Source organism: Lissotriton vulgaris, chromosome 7 (assembly GCF_964263255.1).
Source record: "Lissotriton vulgaris chromosome 7, aLisVul1.2, whole genome shotgun sequence".
In the NCBI taxonomy this organism is placed as follows: Eukaryota; Metazoa; Chordata; class Amphibia; order Caudata; family Salamandridae; genus Lissotriton; species Lissotriton vulgaris.
Window position 1 is genome coordinate 1,404,167,247 of NC_141695.1, and position 21,611 is coordinate 1,404,188,857.

The window sequence follows — 21,611 nt, forward strand, 5'->3', positions numbered from 1 at the left end:
CCAGACAATGCTGGCTCCGCCCCCCTGTGGTGTGACTGATGACCCTAGCCCTGCCAGTGAAAGAAAGGGGTGGTTGGGCCATCAAGGGTACTCCCAAACCAGCTGCGACTGGTTTCTCCCCCTCCCTGCACCTCCAAACAAAGGATTTAGGTGTATAAAAATGGGGCTGTGCCCCCACAGAAGTTGTTCTTTTCCAGGATCCTCTCGCTGCTGCCAATGTTGGAAATGGGATCCCTGGCTGGCCAGGGCTTGCGCCAAAGTCAGTCAGAGACCACCACTCCCAAGTCAGGGCAAGGGAGTTACACGCCAAGATAACCCCTGCTCACCCTCTAGGTAACGTGGCGCGAGCAGCAAGGCTAAACTTGGAGGCGATATGAGTTAAGTATTTGTGCACGCACCCCAGCAACAACACCCAAGGCCCACCACAAAGGAAACTCCACACAAGGTTATATAAAAAATAGCCTTTGTATTCCAATAAACATACATTAGATAAAACACACACTTTACATTGTGCCAGGGGCACGGGCAGAATTTACAGGGGATTATGTACAAGACAGGGCCACCTGGACCACTGTCAGGAATCAGCACTTTTTAGATCATAGAATTATCACTGTAGCACAAAAATAACATACAACCAGTCACTACTGGTACCAGGTGAGCACCACCTATGCAACCCTCACTATCTTAGGAGATTACTCTAGGGAACCTGGGCTCTGCTAGCACCACCTGTACTAGCAAGAAGGAAACCACCTAAGTATCGCTATACCTGTAGGGGTGTAAGAACATAACACATGATGCAATGCATAACATTCATTCAGAGGTGTAAGGAGTGAAAACACATGATGCAACAACAATACATTTGAGAGGTATGGCCAGCCAGGGATCCCATTTCCAACAGGACAGAGTCTGGGTCACTAGCCAGTGACCAGGAAGGAACCAGGAAGGAACCAGGCGATGTCGGGTTGCGATCAGGTGATGTTGTGAAGCTTGTCTCCGCTGCTACGTGGACCAGGAAGTATCGACGACAACAAGGAGGTGGACACAGACTGTCCCACAAAGGCTCTCGCTGTCGGTGGTGTCGGTTCTCGATTCGGAGTCAACAGGCCTTGGCAAATGCAACCCACGCAGGAATCGGAGATGGCTTCTGGATCAGACCGGCAAGGTCTGATGGGCTGCTCCTTTTCAGGGGAGCAAGGGCCAGTCTGGAGCAACCAGACCAGCAGTGAAAATGTGTAGGTTCATTGTCACAGAGGCCACTAGCCAACAGGCAAGTGACCGGACAGACGCGTCAAACAGGAAAATGCAAAAGGGCCCCACGCAGCACTCGGTGAGTGTGGAGAGGTGATCTTTGGCGCAAAAGCTGCTCGGGGCTGGAGCTTCTCAATCTCCAATGCACAGCTTTGAGGGTACCTCGGGAGCTGCACAGGAAGCACTTTGCTGGCTTTCCAAGATGGCCGGTCCCACGTCTCACGTCGCCTCCACGGGTCTCAGCTTTGCTGTGGCTGTGGATCGGGCTGTTGGATGTCTGGGAGTCTGGTTCTTGTTGGTCTCCGTCGTTCGAGCTCCGGCAGGAGCAACAACAAAGAAAACCTTTGAGTGCTGATAGTGCCTGCTTGTGCAGGGTGGTCACTCCTTGACCACAAGGGAGATTCTTCAGTCTTCTACGTCGAGTAGGATGTCGAAGGGTCTGGATCACCTGCTAGGTCCCTCCTATGGGTGGGACCCAGGAAGGGGGTAGTTACACCCCTTTTCCTTTGTCCAGTTTTGCACCAGAGCTGGGGCTGAAGTGCCCCAGCACCGGTTTGAACTGGGCTATGCATGGGACACCTTGTGTGCCCCAGGCAGTGTCTAGTTTCATTCAGCCCTCCCTGCCCCAATCCACTATCTCCTGTCTGGGGTGGTGCTAGCACCTTCCTGTGACAGGAAACCTTTTGTCCAGGCCTCCCCTGCCGGAGTTTCGGTCAGCAGCAGGAGGCCAGACTTGTGTCTGTGGCAGCAGCATCCATTTTGTGATGCTGAGGCTCTGGTTAGTTTTAACCGCGTTTTAAGGAAAGTAACATGTCTTCTCCCTCTAGAAAGCTGGAATGCTACCCCCGTCGCCAGGACTGGCAAGGGGGTAGTATTTCAAAGCGTATGACACCTTACACGACATGTTTTGATAAAGCCAAACCAAAGATAGCATCTAAACGCGAGGATTTTAATGCACTTAAGAGTATATGGTATGGCAATATCCTAGAACAGCTACAAGGACATGGTTCCGAAAGCTGCAGACAGGCTCAGCTCATGCTAGAGAACCATCTCACATAAAACCAAGCACTCTGCCTCCAGGATTGTTAAGGCCTGCCATAGGAGTGACTTATAGGTGTATATGTGTCCAGATATAGGTTTAGACATAGGTATACTATATCTAAGCAAGGGGTGTTTACACGACCTTGCCCCAGCTGAGTGATCAGCCATTTGTGTCAGTTTGGATGGCCAGCCAGGGGTGGCAAAAGATATGCTGCAGCCCCTGGTAGGCCTTGGATGCACCTATGCCCTGGGTACCTATAGTACTCTGTACAGGGGCTCATAGGTGACCCAATCCCAATTGGTGATGTACCTAAGGTACATGGAGTCCATTTTACAGAGACAGAAGATAGCCTGGCGTCCTGATTAGCAGGATCCCAGGCCAACTAAGTCGAAAACCAGCTAAACACTAGGCAAAAAATCTGGGGTAACCATAGTCAGGTATCCACCTTCCTACAGGAGGCAAGGTGGGAGATGATATGGTGGCTAGTCCACATGGACGCCTGGAATGGGCGAGCCTTGTTCGGAGTGACCCCGGAGGTGGTGATCGAATCTGATGCCAGTCTATGGGGATGGGGAGCCCGTTGCGGTCCGTTATCGACGGGAGGTCGGTGGTCTCAGGAGGAGTTGTCTCTCCACATAAACTGCCTGGAACTTCTGGCGGGATCTTTTGCGATCCATTGCTTCTCTCCGCATCAGACCAATTGTTGCATACTTCTCTGCATGGACAACGTCTCAGCGTTTCGGTATGTCAACAAGTTGGGTGGAACGCGGTTCAGGATCTTGACGGAAATTGCCAAAGACTTTTGGAACTATTGCCTTCAAAGGAAGATCACAGTTATTGCAGAGTATCTTTCCGGTCGCAGCAATCTGATTGCAGACTAGAAGTCTCTGCATCTTCGGGACTTCAGCGACTGGAGGCTGCATCCTTGTCTCTTCCGCTCTCTCTCCCGTGTTTGGGGCAAGTATCAGATCGACCTGTTTGCGTCTCGCCTCAACACTCAGCTTCCCCTGTTTTTCAGTTGGCGGCCGGATCCAGCCGGATCCAGGACCTGGCCATCGCTCCTGTGTTATGCCTTTCCTCCATTCATGATGGTCCCCAGAGTCCTGGCTCGCACAACACTTTATCAGTCGGAGCTGATTCTGATAACTTCTCTGTGGAGGGCTCAGGCTTGGTTCCCAGTTCCCCTGGAAATGAGTTGTGCAGTGATGCTCCTTCTTCCCCAGCGGTGGAATCTCTTGCTGGACCCTCTAGGCAAGCCGCATCCCCGGATCGAGTCGGGTCATCTTCTCCTGGTGGCGTGGTGCATTTTGGGGACCGCTGGCAGGTCCCGGGACTTTCACGAGACGCTACCAGATGTATCAACGAGGCTTGGTCGCCCAATACACACAAACATTATGCAGGGTCTTGGAAATGATGGTGTGATTGGTGTGCTCAACGAGAGGTGGATCCCGCTTCAGCAGATGTCTCTCTAATTATTAATTTTCTGGCTTCCATCGCCTCATCCGGTCTTGCTTATCGGATGGTTAATAACTTCCGTTCTGCCATCTTGGCAGGTCATATCCAAATTGATGGCAAGCCTGCGGGTGAACATCCTTTGATTTCTAAATTGTTCAAGGGTATTCGTCTAGTGAAACCACATTGTCCGAAGTACGTAGCCCTGTGGGATGTTTCCAATGTTTTGCGTTTCTTGGAAGCTTGGCCTTCCAATTCTTCTTTGTCACGCAAACAGCTTTCTGCGAAGCTGACTATGCTCTTATGTTTTGTTTCATGCAAACGTGTGTCTGATGTTCGTGCACTGGACCTTACTTTTGCTATTTCCAGACGTACTAAATGTAATACGTCCTCTGTCACCTATCCGTCTTTTCCCAATAATCCCAACCTTTGTGTAGTTCAATGTGTGAAGGATTATGAGGTGAGTACTGCTCCTTTGCGTCAGGATATGCAGAGTCAGTTGTTAATTGCTTTACAGAAGCCTTTTCGTCCTGTTACCCCGGCTACTTTGGCCCTTGGGTCCGGTGGCTCATGACTGAGGCTGGTATTGATGTCTTCATCTTTGGTGCACATTCTGCACGAGGGGCTATGGCTTCTAAAGCGTTCTCAATGGGAGTGACTTTGATGGACATCATGAAGGCCGCTGATTGGTCATCTGATTCTGTGTTTAAAACATTTTATTATAAACCTATTGCACATATTGCTTCTGTTGTGGTGGATCAGCTTTGAACAAGCATAATCGGAGCCTCCTGTCCTGCAATAGAATTCAAAATTTGCAAACATACGTGACAAGAATTTTCAATTCTATTAAGGACAAGGAGGCGAGGATTATCCCACCCATTTTTTGCCTTTTACATGATTATCTTGTAATTGCTTGTTGTTACTTACATATGGTACTTTGTTTATTGCTGTTCCTTGTTTTACCCCCCCCCCCCCCCCCCCCCCCTATTTCTTGGTCTTCTGTGCACCAAGCTGTGTATTACGGCTCTATGTCTCTTTTCAGGTTTTGATCCTAAACAGAGGTTTGTGTCCAGCCTGGTTCGTCCTGTCTGACGGTTTCACTTCGTTTCCAGTTGTCTGCTGCTGCAAGCATCCTTTTCTTCATCATCATGGATTTTGATGCCGCTGGTTTCTTCCTGGTTATTCTTCCTGTTGGACTGCCGATTTTCATTTTGAACTGTTTTATTCACCAAAGAAAGAGGATGTGGTATTCTCTAGGTGTCCTTTTATACTGGTGACTCTATGGTATGTCAGGTGATACCCAAGTGTTCATGGGTACTGTCATTTTTTATTTCTACATACTGTTTTTAATTGGCTGCTGAGCATTTCTTTTTTTTATAACAATTTTTATTTGAGTTTCAAGTTTGATACACACCTCCCCTCCCACTCACCCCGCTCCCGAAGAACAGGTTTCCATCGGTTTTCTTTTTGTTACAATATAGGTAATAATAAGCAAGGCAGTTTTTAAAGCAGAGAGGCATCATGAGATTGGAGATATATCACATTTACAGCATTTACAGCAGATGGTTCATGTGTGGTGTTTCGGCTCTAAAGCGTCCTTAATCCAAGTTAATAGTGGGGCCCAGATTTTCATACCCCTATTCCGCTTATCCCTCCCTTTGTTCCTGTATATTGCAGCCTCCAGGCTACAGGTCGCAAGCAGCCGGGCTCTCCATTCTAAGAATGAAGGGGGTAGGGGATCTATCCACGCTGAAGCGACACACAGTCTGAAGACCGCCATGGCTACAAAAATCAAGCCTTGTATTTCATGAGGTTGGGCGATGCTAGTTATGCCCAACAAAACTTCTTCGTTAGTGATATTGATCCTGCCGTGTGCGATGCTCGAGATGAAGTCGGAGATTTCTGCTAAAACTTTAGCTAGATTTGGGCATGATGCAAACATATGAGTTAAATCTGCAGCAGGATATGCGCATCGTGGACAGGATGTTCCTTTTCCAGTTCTCCATTTAGATAGTTTCCCAGGAGTATAATAAAGGGAGAAGAAAGTTTTGAAAAATTGTGCCTGAAGTTTCATTGACATTAAGCAGGTGAGTGACATTTCGTAAGCTTCGAGAGCGATTTGAGGATGAACCCCCACCCTTGTCTGCCATGCCAGCCCATGTTTATTCATATCATCGGGTAGTAATAAATTCAACCCTGCATATATTTTGCCGATTCTCGGTGATTTGACTAATCTTAATTTATCTATGATTTGAGATGGTTGAAATTTGATACGGCCTCCCACCTTCTATGATATAAAGTCCCGCACCTGGAGGAATTAAAAAAAATCCCGGTTTGTCAGATCATAATCAGTTTTCAGTTTGTCAAATGATTTCAATCCATTAAAAGAAAAGAAGCACCCGAGCTGGGTAACACCTAATGCAACCCATCGCTGCATAAGTGCATCTTGAAATATTTCAGGAAGATCCGTATTCTGAGACAAAGGGGTGTAGAAGGAATACCGATCTAGGCCTACTAGTTTTTTTACTTTGCCCCATAAGTTATAGACACTAGAAATAGTTTTAAACTTTACTTTTTTTAAATAATCATCATTAATGTGGCGCCACAGACAGCCAGCACTTCTATCACCCTAAACAAGTTCTTGCGGGGTAAGGATATTACTGCCAAGCGAGTTGGCCGCAAGTAAGTTAACACTGTATTTTAGCACTGTGGCCCATTAATATAGTTTAAAATTGGGTAGTGCCCAGCCACCTCGTTCTCGGGGTAGAGTGACATTGCTGGCATTGGTCACCAGGTAATTATCACCTGGTATGTATTGTCCAGGGTCCACAAAGCTAGGTGTCACCATAGTGACACTGGCACATGTGTCTCTGTATGCTTGAGCCACTTTTTCATTAATCAAAGGTGTCTGTCTGTACTTGCCCATGTTACTGGGACTTATAGTAGGGGCCAAATCTATGTCCCCCTCACAAATCAGAACAGCCTGTGTAGGGGTTCTGGCTAGGCCAGAATCTCCCTCAGTTCCCAAAGTGATACCCACTAACCCCTTGGTTTGTGGACCAGCACTGCTAGCTGTACTAGTGGGTGTAGGTGCCTTAGGGGCTGCAGTGCTGGGGGCCCCACCCTTTTTACACTCACTTGTCCAGTGAGAGGTGTTTTTACATGTACTACACCAGGGTTTTTTTTTACCTTTTTTCTTCTTCTTCTTGGAAGTTTGGGACCCACCCTCAGTATTAGTTTGGGGCCCTGTTGAAGACTTCTGGTCTTTAGCTTTCTGCTCCCCACCCGTCTGGTCTGTTTTCTTCTGGTCACCACCCTGGTTCTGGTTCTTTTGCTTACCTCTGGTTCTAACCCATTTGTCTGCCCTCTTTCCCAATTCTTGGGGAGAGGTCAGATCTGAGTAAACCAAATGTTGATGCAACTGCTGGTTCTGACAATTATTTAAAATTTGTTCTCTCATAAGCAAATTGTACAATCCTGTAGAATCTGTAACCTTACTTCCCAGCAACCATCCCTCCAGAGCCTTAGTGTCACTTTCATCAAATTCAGACCAGTCCTGAGTCTGTTTCTTCTGGGTATCTCTGAACATTAACCTGTACTGTTCAGTGGTTAAGCCTAACCCATCAATCAGAGCACTCTTCAGGACCAGGTAGTTTCTAGAATCCCCATCACTAACTGTGAGGAGTCTGTCTCGGCCTCTACCTTCAAAGGAGAGCCACAAGATTGCTGCCCACTGCTCCTGAGGGATCTGCTGTACTTTGCAGGCTCTCTCAAGTGCAGTCATCCATTTGTGGATATTATCCCCAGCTTTGTAGGGGGGCACAATCTTACTCAGGTTTCTATTGTCATAGGACCTGTCTTTATCCTTGTGGATAATGCTGCCACCAGTGGGTACTAACCCACTCTCTCTAGGCTGTCTTGCTCTAGCAAGTTTCTCTTGGGCCAGGGCAACCTCTAGTTCCCTCTTCTGGATCCTAAGCTCAGCCTCTCTCATGTTGGCCTCATGTTCCCTTCTCTTCTGGAGTGACCATGAGAGCCTCTAGAAGCTTGGGAGGTATTGGATTCACCTGAGTGATTCCTTCTCCTCCTTTGCTCCTGGTTAAGTCCACTTGGGGGTCTGGGTAAGGTCATCCTTAGCTCAGTCCCAAATACACTTAAGTTAGCCTGGCTAAGCCTGCTGGCTGGCACCTGACTAAGTCTACCATCATCAGAATCACTGCTCCCCCTTCTGTCTCCTCTTCTTCCTCCTCCTCATCAGGCTGAGTATCTTCAGTGACTTGGTCATCCTCATCTAACTGGACTACAGGGACAGGGGTGTCAGTATTATCATCTTCAGTGGGAGAGCCTCCTTCACCATTCCCTGTGGGGTCTGGTTTAGAGGTCTTTTGAGCTTCAGACTGATCTAAAAGCTCTCTAATGTGGTCTGTAGTAGGGGTTGGACCCTTCTTAAGACCTCTTGAGGCACAAAGCTGCCTCAATTCCTTAAAATTAAGCATAGCAAATTTAGATGGTGCCCTTGGAGGGTCACTCTCAACAGGAGTAAGTCCAGTGGACCCCTCTGCTCCAGACATTGCTCTAGTGTGGGTGGATATGTTGCAATCTACCTACACTGGTGTTTACTAAACCTATCTAGTAGTTGTAGTCAGGGTGTGCTACTCCCTATCATCTACAACAACTAAGTTCAGTAGAACTTAAGTATACTAGTCTTGTTTTATATGTACCTAACAGGTACCTGTATGATCTTTCAAATGATACTCTCAAAGATTGTAATGGTAAAACAACAGCAAGCTCAAATCCCACCGGTGCCACCAATGTGAGAATTTGGCCTGGTATATGATGCTCACTAGTTCTAGTGATCACCTTGTACCATGCCAAGCAACCCTTATGATGATTGGTTGTAAGTCAACCTTATAGACCAGCTATCCTAGTAGCGTGGACAAAGCAGTCTTAGGCTAAACTCTGTAAAGGCATGTGAAGCAAGCTGTTTTACCATACACAATCACCTTGAATACCAAATGAAAGGACACCACACAGATATATATTGAAAATATATATATATTTATTTACTACAAATATCCCCTATACTCTTTATGAGCACAGAAGCATAAGCGTTAAAAAAAAAACAGTTTAAATACACAAAAGTTGCACAATATGGATGAGCCCTAGGGGCCACCTAAACCATATACTAAAATAGTGGTATAAGAACCGCCTAGCTGAAAGGAAGTAGGCCTAGGGCCTTGGGAATCACTGGAGCTGATCGGGACTAGCAGTGAAGAAGTCGGGAAAGGCCCGCGGGACTCGGGTGCAGTGCTGAAAGTGCACGCATACACGAATGCAATGTCAATGGTGCGTAAAAGTTACAAAGTTAGTGTTTAAGGAACCTTCCGACTGACCTAGAAGGACAATACTTTAGACCTAGGCACTAGAGGTGTGTACCAGTGTAGGAACACTGGCGTTGCTGAGTTACCTCACCCACAGGAAGCGGGTGCACAGGTGTGAAGTAGTGTTGGGTTTCGTCACGCAGGTCGATGGTGCTTGGAGCTGAAGATGCTGCAGGCGGGTCGTTGAAGAGGGTTCCGGTGGATCCAAGGGTGGATCTGAAGTGGTGAAGACCTGAAAGCATCTAGCTGATGGCGGTGTCGGCAACTTGATTGGACCAAACAGGCCTTGGATAATGCAAGCCACACAGGAAGTGAAGAAAGCTTATCAATCGGACCAGCAAGGTCAGAGCAGGTGCTCCTTTTTACAGGAGCGAGGGCAAGTCTGGAGCAACCATACCCACAGTGTAAATTGTAGGTTTCGTTGCCAAGATGGCCGTGAGCCACGTGGCAAGTGGCCGGGATGGCGCGTCGAGTGGCAAAGTGCAAAAGGGCCCCACGCAGATCGTGGAGATGCTGGGGGGCTGATCTTCGGTGCAAATGCTGCTCGGTGGTGGGGCTTCTCAAATCCCAAAGCACAGTATCGAGGGTGCCTCGGGTGCTGCGCAGTCAGCTTCTCGGGGTCTTTTGAGATGTCCTGTCCCACGTCTCTCGGTGCCTCCACAGGTCCCTTCTTTGCAGGGACTGTGGATCGGGCTGTGAGAAGTCTGGGAGTCTGGGTCTCGTCAGGCTCCGGGCTCGGGCTCCGGCAGGAGGCGGCGGTAAAGCAGACGTCGAGTTGCTGGATGGTGCCTGTGTTCACAGGCTGGCCACTGCTAGGCCACAAGGGAGATGCTCTTCAGTCTTCTGTGCAGCATAATATCGAAGTCCGGCGTCTTCTTAGTGTTAAGTTGATTTCAGGATGATCTGAGGTGCCATGGCACTGCTCCCACTCTTATTCCCAATCTGAGGGGTGGATCACCTGCTAGGTCCGTCCTCTGGGTGGGACCAGGAAGGGGGGCGGTTACACCCCCTTTCCTTTGTCCAGCTCCGTGCCAGGACTGGGGCTGGAAAGCCCCAGGACCGGTTTGGACTGGCTTATGCACGAGGACACCTTGTGTGCCCCGGGCATGTCTGATTCTATTCAGCCCTGTCCTACCCAATACACAAAATCCTGTCTGGGGTGGTGCTCGCACCTCCCAAGGCAGGAAACCCTTTGTCCAAGCCTCCCTCGCTGGAAGGACTCCCAGCAGCAGGAGGTCAGACTTGTGTCTGTGGTGGCAGCATCCATTTTGTGATGCTGAGGCTCTGGTTAACTTTAACCGGGGTTCAGGTTATGTACATGTCGTGTCCCTCTAGAAGGGTGGAATGCTATCCCAGTCGACAGAACTGTTGAGGGGATAGTATTCCAAATCGTATGACACCTTACTCGACATGTTTTGATAAAGCCAAACCAAAGTTAGCATATAACCGCGAGGATTATAATGTACTTAAGAGTATATGGTATGGCAATATCCCGGAACAGCTAAGGGAGTTGTTCCCGACAGCTGCAGACAGGCTCAGCTCATGCTAGAGCACCATCTCACATGAAACCACGCACTCTGCCTCTAGGATTGTTAAGGCCTGCCATAGGAGTGACTTATAGGTTAACATGTGTCCAGTTAGGTTTAGATATAGGTATACTATATCTAAGTAAGAGGTGATTACACCAACTTACCCCAGCTGAGTGATCAGCCAGTTGTGTCAAATATGGAGGCCAGGCCAGGGGTGGCAAGATACATGCTACAGTCCCTGGTAGGCCTTGGCTACACCTATGCCCTGGGTACCTATGGTACGCTGTTACAGGGGCCTATAAGGTGAGCCAGTTCCAATTCGTAATGCACCTAGAGTGCATTGGCATTAATTTAGAGAGAACAGCAGGCTGGGGGTCTGATTAGCAGGCCCACAGCCACATTAAGTCATAAACCAGTGAAGCAAAAAGCAAAAATTTGGGGCGGACATAGGATAGTAGACCCTACTCTCCTACACATGAGAGGCTGCACAGGGGAGAGTACAGTACAGCAGAGCAACAGGCCCAGTGTCCATGGCAGGGGAGAGTACAGCACAGCAGAGCAATAGGCCCAGAGTCCGTGGCAGGTGGGACAGCAAGTACATGAGAGGCTGCACACGGGAGAGTACAGCACAGCAGAGCAACATGCCCAGGGTCCATGGCAGGGGAGAGTACAGCACAGCAGAGCAACAGGCCCAGAGTCCATGGCAGGTGAGACAGCAAGTACATGAGAGGCTGCACAGGGGAGAGTACAGCACAGCAGAGCAACAGGCCCAGTGTCCATGGCAGGGGAGAGTACAGCACAGCAGAGCAACAGGCCCAGAGTCCATGTCAGGTGAGACAGCAAGTACATGAGAGGCTGCACAGGGGACAGTACAGCACAGCAGAGCAACAGGCCCAGAGTCCATGGCAGGTGAGACAGCAAGTACATGAGAGGCTGCACAGGGGAGAATACAGCACAGCAGAGCAACATGCCCAGTGTCCATGGCAGGGGAGAGTACAGCACAGCAGAGCAACAGGCCCAGAGTCCATGGCAGGTGAGACAGCAAGTACATGAGAGGCTGCACAAGGGAGAGTACAGCACAGCAGAGCAACAGGCCCAGTGTCCATGGCAGGGGAGAGTACAGCACAGCAGAGCAACAGGCCCAGAGTCCATGGCAGGTGAGACAGCAAGTACATGAGAGGCTGCACAGGGGAGAGTACAGCACAGCAGAGCAACAGGCCCAGTGTCCATGGCAGGGGAGAGTACAGCCCAGCAGAGCAACAGGCCCAGAGTCCATGTCAGGTGAAACAGCAAGTACATGAGAGGCTGCACAGGGGAGAGTACAGCACATCAGAGCAACAGGCCCAGAGTCCATGGCAGGTGAGACAGCAAGTACACGAGAGGCTGCACAGGGGAGAGTACAGCACAGCAGAGCAACATGCCCAGTGTCCATGGCAGGGGAGAGTACAGCACAGCAGAGCAACAGGCCCAGAGTCCATTGCAGGTGAGACAGCAAGTACATGAGAGGCTGCACAAGGGAGAGTACAGCACAGCAGAGCAACAGGCCCAGAGTCCATGGCAGGTGAGACAGCAAGTACATGAGAGGCTGCACAGGGGAAAGTACAGCACAGCAGAGCAACAGGCCCAGTGTCCATGGCAGGGGAGAGTACAGCACAGCAGAGCAACAGGCCCAGAGTCCATGGCAGGTGAGACAGCAAGTACATGAGAGGCTGCACAGGGGAGAGTACAGCACAGCAGAGCAACAGGCCCAGAGTCCATGGCAGGTGAGACAGCAAGTACATGAGAGGCTGCACAGGGGAGAGTACAGCACAGCAGAGCAACAGGCCCAGTGTCCATTGCAGGGGAGAGTACAGCGCAACAGAGCAACAGGCCCAGAGTCCATGGCAGGGGAGACAGCAAGTACATGAGAGGCTGCACAGGGGAGAGTACAGCACAGCAGAGCAACAGGCCCAGTGTCCATGGCGGGGAGACAGCAAGTACATGAGAGGCTGCACAGGGGAGAGTACAGCACAACAGAGCAACAGGCCCAGAGTCCATGGCTGGTGAAAGTACAGCACAGCAGAGCAACAGGCCCAGAGTCCATGGCAGGTGAGACAGCAAGTACATGAGAGGCTGCACACGAGAGAGTACAGCACAGCAGAGCAACAGGCCCAGTGTCCATGGCAGGGGAGAGTACAGCACAGCAGAGCAACAGGCCCAGAGTCCATGGCAGGTGAGACAGCAAGTACATGAGAGGCTGCACAAGGGAGAGTACAGCACAGCAGAGCAACAGGCCCAGAGTCCATGGCAGGGGAGAGTACAGCACAGCAGAGCTACAGGCCCAGTGTCCATGGCAGGGGAGAATGCAGCACATCAGAGCAACAGGCCCAGAGTCCGTGGCAGGTGAGACAGCAAGTACATGAGAGGCTGCACACGGGAGAGTACAGCACAGCAGAGCAACATGCCCAGGGTCCATGGCAGGGGAGAGTACAGCACAGCAGAGCAACAGGCCCAGAGTCCATGGCAGGTGAGACAGCAAGTACATGAGAGGCTGGACAGGGGAGAGTACAGCACAGCAGAGCAACAGGCCCAGTGTCCATGGCAGGGGAGAGTACAGCACAGCAGAGCAACAGGCCCAGAGTCCATGGCAGGGGAGAGTACAGCACAGCAGAGCTACAGGCCCAGTGTCCATGGCAGGGGAGAGTACAGCACAGCAGAGCAACAGGCCCAGAGTCCATGTCAGGTGAGACAGCAAGTACATGAGAGGCTGCACAGGGGAGAGTACAGCACAGCAGAGCAACAGGCCCAGAGTCCATGTCAGGTGAGACAGCAAGTACATGAGAGGCTGCACAGGGGAGAGTACAGCACAGCAGAGCAACATGCCCAGTGTCCATGGCAGGGGAGAGTACAGCACAGCAGAGCAACAGGCCCAGAGTCCATGGCAGGTGAGACAGCAAGTAAATGAGAGGCTGCACAAGGGAGAGTACAGCACAGCAGAGCAACAGGCCCAGTGTCCATGGCAGGGGAGAGTACAGCACAGCAGAGCAACAGGCCCAGAGTCCATGGCAGGTGAGACAGCAAGTACATGAGAGGCTGCACAGGGGAGAGTACAGCACAGCAGAGCAACAGGCCCAGAGTCCATGGCAGGTGAGACAGCAAGTACATGAGAGGCTGCACAGGGGAGAGTACAGCACAGCAGAGCAACAGCCCCGGTGTCCATGGCAGGGGAGAGTACAGCACAGCAGAGCAACAGGCCCAGAGTCCATGGCAGGTGAGACAGCAAGTACATGAGAGGCTGCACACGGGAGAGTACAGCACAGCAGAGCAACAGGCCCAGTGTCCATGTCAGGGGAGAGTACAGCACAGCAGAGCAACAGGCCCAGAGTCCATGGCAGGGGAGACAGCAAGTACATGAGAGGCTGCACAGGGGAGAGTACAGCACAGCAGAGCAACAGGCCCAGTGTCCATCGCGGGGAGACAGCAAGTACATGAGAGGCTGCACAGGGGAGAGTACAGCACAACAGAGCAACAGGCCCAGTGTCCATGGCTGGGGAGAGTACAGCACAGCAGAGCAACAGGCCCAGAGTCCATGGCAGGTGAGACAGCAAGTACATGAGAGGCTGCACACGGGAGAGTACAGCACAGCAGAGCAACAGGCCCAGTGTCCATGGCAGGGGAGAGTACAGCACAGCAGAGCAACAGGCCCAGAGTCCATGGCAGGTGAGACAGCAAGTACATGAGAGGCTGCACAGGGGAGAGTACAGCACAGCAGAGCAACAGGCCCAGAGTCCATGGCAGGGGAGACAACAAGTACATGAGAGGCTGCACAGGGGAGAGTACAGCACAGCAGAGCAACAGGCCCAGTGTCCATGGCAGGGGAGAGTACAGCACAGCAGAGCAAAAGGCCCAGTGTCCATGGCAGGTGAGACAGCAAGTACATGAGAGGCTGCACAGGGGAGAGTACAGCACAGCAGAGCAACAGGGCCAGCAACACACACAGGTCGCAAACAATGGTCTTCACTAGCACACTTGTGTGGGGCACAGGTGCATGAGTGTGTTGACAACTCACTCCTGGCTGTCATGAGGACTGGGACCTGGCTGTGATTTGTTGACTGCAGGCCAACTTGACTGGGATGACAGAGGCCCATGTGATGTGGTAATAACAGAGGGCCTGCAAGGTGGAGGGCTGTGTGGACCAGGTGGCACAGTGGCACGTGGAGGTGGAGTCATGCACACCCCTGACACAGTGTGGGTGGGTGAGGTTGGAGGGGTGCCCTTCTACTTTTTGGGAACATGCAATGGCTTCCCGGTGTAGGGGTTGATGGGAAGTGGTGTTGACACAACAGGCACACACACCAACCATCCCACATCAGGGGCAGACACTGGCACTCCCTCTGGTGATGTGCTTGATCCTGCAGAACGCTTGGCCTGGCTACGCCTCTGGACCACCTTACCCTCCCTGGAAGGTGTACCCCCTACAGTGCCCTCCTTCCCACTTCCCCCAGGGGTGGTGTCTACAGTGCCCTCATGTCCCTTCTTGCCAAGGCTGGTCACAAAACTGCCCTCCTTATCCTGGATCACTGGCCTAGTTACAACACTGCTCCCCTTATCCTGAATCACTGGCCTGGTCACAACACTGCCCTCCTTATCCTGAATCACTGGCCTGGTCACAACACTGCCCTCCTTATCCTGAATCACTGGCCTGGTCACAACACTGCCCTCCTTATCCCGAATCACTGGCCTGGTCACAACACTGCCCTCCTTATCCTGAATCACTGGCCTGGACACAACACTGCCCTCCTTTGGCTTAATCACTGGGCTGGACACAACACTGCCCTCCTTTCCCTTGATCACTGGGCTGGACACAACACTGCCCTCCTTTGGCTTAATCACTGGGCTGGACAGAACGTTGCCCTCCTTTCCCTTGATCACTAGGCTGGACACAACACTGCCCTCCTTTCCCTTGATCACTGGCCTGGACACAACACTGCCCCCCTTTCCCTTCATCACTGGGCTGGACACAACACTGCCCTCCTTTCCCTTCATCACTGGCCTGGACACAACACTGCCCTCCTTTCCCTTCATCACTGGGCTGGAAACAACACTGCCCTCCTTTCCCTTCATCACTGGCCTTGACACACCACTGCCCTCCTTTCCCTTCATCACTGGCCTGGACACAACACTGACCTCCTTTCCCTTCATCACTGGCCTGGACACAACACTGCCCTCATTTGCCTTAATCACTGGGCTGCTCACAACAGGGCTCTCCTCTGCCTCAATGACTGGGCTGGTCACAACAGGGCTCTCCACCACCTTCCCCGATGTACTTTGTTTTGGGGTTGATGTGGTGGGTGGGTGTGTCCTGTGCTCCCCCCAGGTGTACCCATGACATGCCACACATCCTCTGTGGGCATAGGAGAGTCAATTTCTAGTGATGCCTCTGCAGCAGCTCCTGATGTCTGCCACAATGATCTTCTGGCATTGCTTCTCTGTGACTTTCCCTTGTCTGTGCTCATTGGGGGGGCCATGCTCTTCTTTGGGGAAGGAGTCTGTGGACGGGATTGTTTTGTTTGGGTCTAATGTGTGCTCCTAGTGTTGTATCTTTTAGGTGATGTAGGTGCCAAGTGGTCACTGTCATCTGATGTGGCCACTGAATGGCTGGTCGTCACAGGCACCTGAGCTGCAATGGGAGCATGTGCCTGTTGGAGGGCTGACGTGACTGTGGCTGACAATGGCTGGACTGTACGGTGTAGCCCACCCACGTCAGAGTGTATGCCCTCCATGAATGCAATCACCTGGCCTAATTTGTTCTCGTGGGCACTGAAGGCATTGAGCAGGGCGGTCTGGCCCACGCAAAGTTGGCGCAATAGCTCTACGCACTCTGCACTGAGGGCAGCAGGGGGGACAGGTGCAGGGGCAGCGGTGCCATGTGTGAATGTCACTCTTCCCCTCTTAGTAACACGGATACGGCCACCACCAGAGGAAGTGGATGGGAGGCTGGGCGCTGGCCGCTGGGTGTCATATGCAGCAGCAGACTCCCCATCCCCTGTGCCTGCTAACATGGATGCATCACTGCAGGCATCAGATGAAGTGGTACTCTCTCTCTCAGCTACGGATTCCTCCAGCATACTCCTGTCACCCTCAGATGCGCTGGTGTGCTCACTGTCACTTGGCTCAGTCTCACTTGGCTCCGCAGCCGCTTTCGTGCTGGTCTTGATGTAAATAATTAATTTACTCTCTTAATTTCTATGCAGGTAAGTACTTAATCAATAATAACTCAATCGAAATGAAGGAAAACAGAGTCCGTGGTGTAAGAGTTTCTAAGGGTTTTATTCCTCATAAAGGAATCAGGATATCATGTTCTGACCACCACACAGGGTGTCAGAAGGGATAGATGAGCGCGCTAACGTTTATTGACAATACATAGCTTATATACTTGATTTACATCATAATGTTCAATGTAAGAGGCGTAACAGCTGAGAGAAGACAAGATAACAGTATACACGTGGTGCTAGTACATCATCAAGAGGCGTAAGCTAGGCGTAACTAGGCGTGTGTGCTAGAAACGTCACTGATAGGTGACGCAAGTGGGTGGCACCAAGGGGTGGTGCTAACAGAATGTTGCAATGTCAGCAGAAATCGGAAGCTTGGATGCGCGCGCAGCTGCATGACGTGTGATAGACGGGGTGCAGGGGACTTGACATTTACCCTGACGGAAAGAGACAGAAGTCTGGCATGTCAGATCAACTTGTGCTTCTATCATATCTGGTATCTGATGTTTAGGAACTAAGCTATCTGGGCAGAAAGGTCTCTAGAGCAGAAGCTATTCTATACTTGCTGTGAGTGCGTGTATAAGCGCCTGAGTGTCTGTATGAGAAGCGTGGGGGCATGGGGCCTTCCATGGAAGCATGGCAACAGAGGCTATGAATTACTTGCATAAAGACAGGTCGGCCCTTTAGCCCTGTAGCTGAGGAAGGATGTTTACTGAAGCTAGCAGGCTGGAATGTATCTTCGGGGAGGAAAACAGATAACTCGAAGGTTATAGTCAATCTTGGCAGGCAGCAGGCTGAGCTGAGCACGGAGGGCCGCGCTAGAAGTAAGTCAGAGTTCACGGGAACGGGGGCTGCTTGGGCAGAGGCCCTCGCAGTCAGAAGCCAGAAAAGAGGCTCGATGGCAGAGATTCAGGGCCTACTTTCAGCCAGGCTGAAAAACGTAGGAGTACACTTCAAAAAGACGTTGGCATACCATACTTAGGAACGGACCATCAAACCCATTCATGGTGGGTCTGAAAGAGGACAAGTTAACGTTGGACGCAAATGTATTTGCGTCTTCATAGCTGGTACAGGAGGGAAGTTACATGCACTTTTAACTCGTACATGGAGTCGGTGGGGTACTCGCTAGGGAACACAACATGACCATAAAATTTATATTACCTCATTCCCTCCTTGTTCCCTACGGACCCTTCATGATATATCGATCCTCATAAATCGATCGGTTTGTTCTTGTAACATTATATGTTCGTCTTTCTTTCTTTGACTATTTGAGAGGCAACTGGAATGCTCAATGCAGGATGTGGCACACAGTCCACATATCGCTGGCCCACACTGCAGGCATAGGCAACAACTGAATACTATAACAAGACCAATGCCTAGGAAGGATAAGATCTTCCATCCCCAAGCCGTTAACGTAGTCCAGAACCAACCGGACCAAGTCCAGGTGCCTGGATTCTGATGTATCTGATTTGCAATTTTATGTAAACGGGTGATAGCTTGATAGACAGATGGTGCATTTTGTGGAATGAAAACACAGCAACTTGACCCGATGACCTTACAGGCTCCACCTCTATCTGCCAAGATGACGTCAATCACGAGACGATTTTGAAGGACAACAGTCCGTATAGCAGACTGCTCCTCTGTTAAGTTACCTAGAGCGGAGGCAGTTTCGTTCACTACTGCTTCAAGTGTTCTCGTTAATCTGCGTATTAATTTACTGTTTTGGACAGGTCCTAGGAAGAAAAAGAATCCTTTATTGAAATCAGTGTACTGTTCCCATGCCGTTTCTGTGTAGTCGACAAGGGGAATATCTCTTTTGGGTCTATTCGGTGCTAGGTTTGTATTTCTATGGTAATCAGGGGGAGCTAGAAAAACAGGTGGCAGAAGGAATGCAATGTAACAGGTACCATCCCAGTCTGGAGGCAAACGTATGTATGCGGTATGACCACAAACAAAATAGGAATGACTGGTAGCTTTAAAAGACGATTTACCATGGTCACTGAACTCGACCACAGTAGTGCATTTACTATGACCTACGTGTACTGAACCTTTCTTGCTAACACATAATTCACCTGTGACTGGTAACACTAACATATGGGGCAAAACTGGAGCAGTTTCAGATTCAACAGTGAGGATCATAAGGCTAATTGTGTAATTACCTAATCCATATGCTTCATTTTCTAGATCAGTTCCTATTCGAGTGGGAAGTCCCTCTTTATCAGGATAACAGACGTTGAGCAGGACTAAGTTCAAGTTTCCCCAAACCCAGCCCCCTTCGGAGACAGCGATATCAGGATCTAAGGAATTAATTATTTTAAACCATGCTCCACAGGAGCCATTGTGAGTGAATGGGTACGGAAAGAGGGGCAGAGCTCCCTTGTAATTCTGGTAGGGAGGGAGTCGACCACATATCCAGCAGTCTGTAGCATTACTTGTCTGATGGGAATGGTGTAACATACTAATGAATGTATTGTTGCGCAGCGCAAGTCTGTAAGAGAGTTCATGTGCAGGAAGTTCACTAAAAGTGTGTTCAGCAGAGACATTGTAAGCAGATTGTTCACGCCTGAAAATAGGCCAGTACATAGGAAGCAGAATGCTGGCAATAATAATTAGAATACTCAGAATAAACATGATTATTAGTGTCACTATGCAGTGACTACGAAGTGATTTGCAATATGTTCTTCTCTTTTCCTCTCTCTCTCTAACTCGATCTAGGGGATACATGTCAGAAACTATTTAACCGATTCACCTAGGGGAGGACTTAAACAATTAAACTGTCTGACTTGCTAGATCGAAGCTTCATACGGTAAAATTCTTGAGGAGTCTTTTCTCTTTTAGGCACAGTAACGTCTTGTGTTTCAACACAGTCTTTGGTGGGGGTGGACGAGTCAGAGTCCTGTTTCAGTCCGTTTTTTAGTTCATTGCATAGCTTGATGTGACTCGTGTGGACCCACCCCTTTCTCCCCTCGATTTTCACGGCGGTCCTGGTGGTAAGCAGAACGGTCTTCGGAGACTTCCAGCGGGGCTCCAGCGGACCTTTCCGGTCGAAGTTCCTGACGAGTACCAGGTCCCCTGGACGGACCTCATGCGCCTTTACATCGGTGTTGTCAGGGAAGGCTGCGGCAACCTGTGAACGACATGATTGGAGTGCAGACATCAAGGAGGCAAGGTAATCTGTCAACATGTTACAATCAACATCAGTGATCTTTTTCGGAACGGGCGTCCCCCACATATTCGGCGGTCTGCCAAAGACCACTTCGTACGGGGATAGCCCTGATCTTGAGTGGGCGACCATTCTCATGTAGAATAGTGCCACGGGCAGGGCGACTATCCAGTCGACCCCTTTTTCCTGACAGATCTTGGCAAGACGGATTTTTAATGTCTGATTATGCCTTTCTACAAGGCCAGCTGCTTCGGGATGTCGGACACAGTGGAACCTCCACTGATATCCTAGCAAGAGGGAAACTTGTTTCATCAACTCGGACGAGAACGGCTGTCCGTTATCTGAGTACACGACACGGGGCAAACCGTACCGTGGGAAGAATTCACGAACCAACTGTCTGGCAGTGGTCGGAGCAGTGTAGTCTGGGACTGGGTATGCTTCGGTCCAGCGGGACAGAGCACAAACAATTACAAGAACATACTTAAATCCTCTGCAACTATTCATCTGGATATAATCCATCTGGAGGACTTCAAAAGGGTGATCGGGAGGATGGAATCCACCTTGCTCAACAGGGACGCTTTTACCTGGATTGAACTGACAACAGATCATGCAAGTACGCACTTTCTGTTTTGCTGCTGCTCGTAAGTGTTTGTTGTACCAGATATTCTGTAAACTGTCTAACATGGCTTTCTCTCCAAGATGGGCAGGACTATGTGCTGTATTTATCATGACTTGAACCATTGAGTCGGGGAGAAACCATATAGATTTTCCCTTCGTCACCCAACCTTGATCTGTCTGAATCCCTCCTAGTTCAGTCCATTTCTTTATCTCCTCTGGAGTAGCATGCGTCTGGATATCAATTACGTCTAGGGCGGGATCTCTAACTGTCATACACTGTGTTTGTACTATTGTCTTTGTCACATCAGTAGTCTGGGTGTGAGTCAGTGCTGTATGTTTTGCTGTCTGGTCTGCCAGGTCGTTACCCTGGGAAACAGAATCTGTGACTTTAGTATGTGCCTTACATTTCATGACTGATATGCCCGAGGGCAAATGTATTGCTTCTAACAGTGCTTGAATGAGGGGGCCATGTTGTATCTTGGCCCCATGAGAAGTCAGAAAACCTCGTTCTTGCCAGAGGACTCCGAAGTCGTGTACAACTCCGAAGGCATAGCGGGAATCTGTGTATATGTTAACATTTCTGTTCTTGGCTAGAATACAAGCTCGGGTCAGAGCGATGAGCTCTGCTGCTTGAGCAGACAGGGTGTCAATACGATGTGTTTCTTTAATTTCAGTTTCAGTGGTCACGGCGTACGCGGCCACTAATTCTCCTGTACTTGTTCTCATGCATGAACCGTCCACATAAAGTGTCAGGTCTGGATTTGTCAATGGGACATCTGTTAAGTCTCGTCTAGGCTTAGTTACTGCATTAATTATTTCTATACAATCATGCGGAGCTGGATCTGTCATAACTGTAGGTAACAGTGTTGCTGGGTTCAGGATGCTGCAACGTCTGATTTCTATGTGTGGCTGGAATAGTGTTAATTC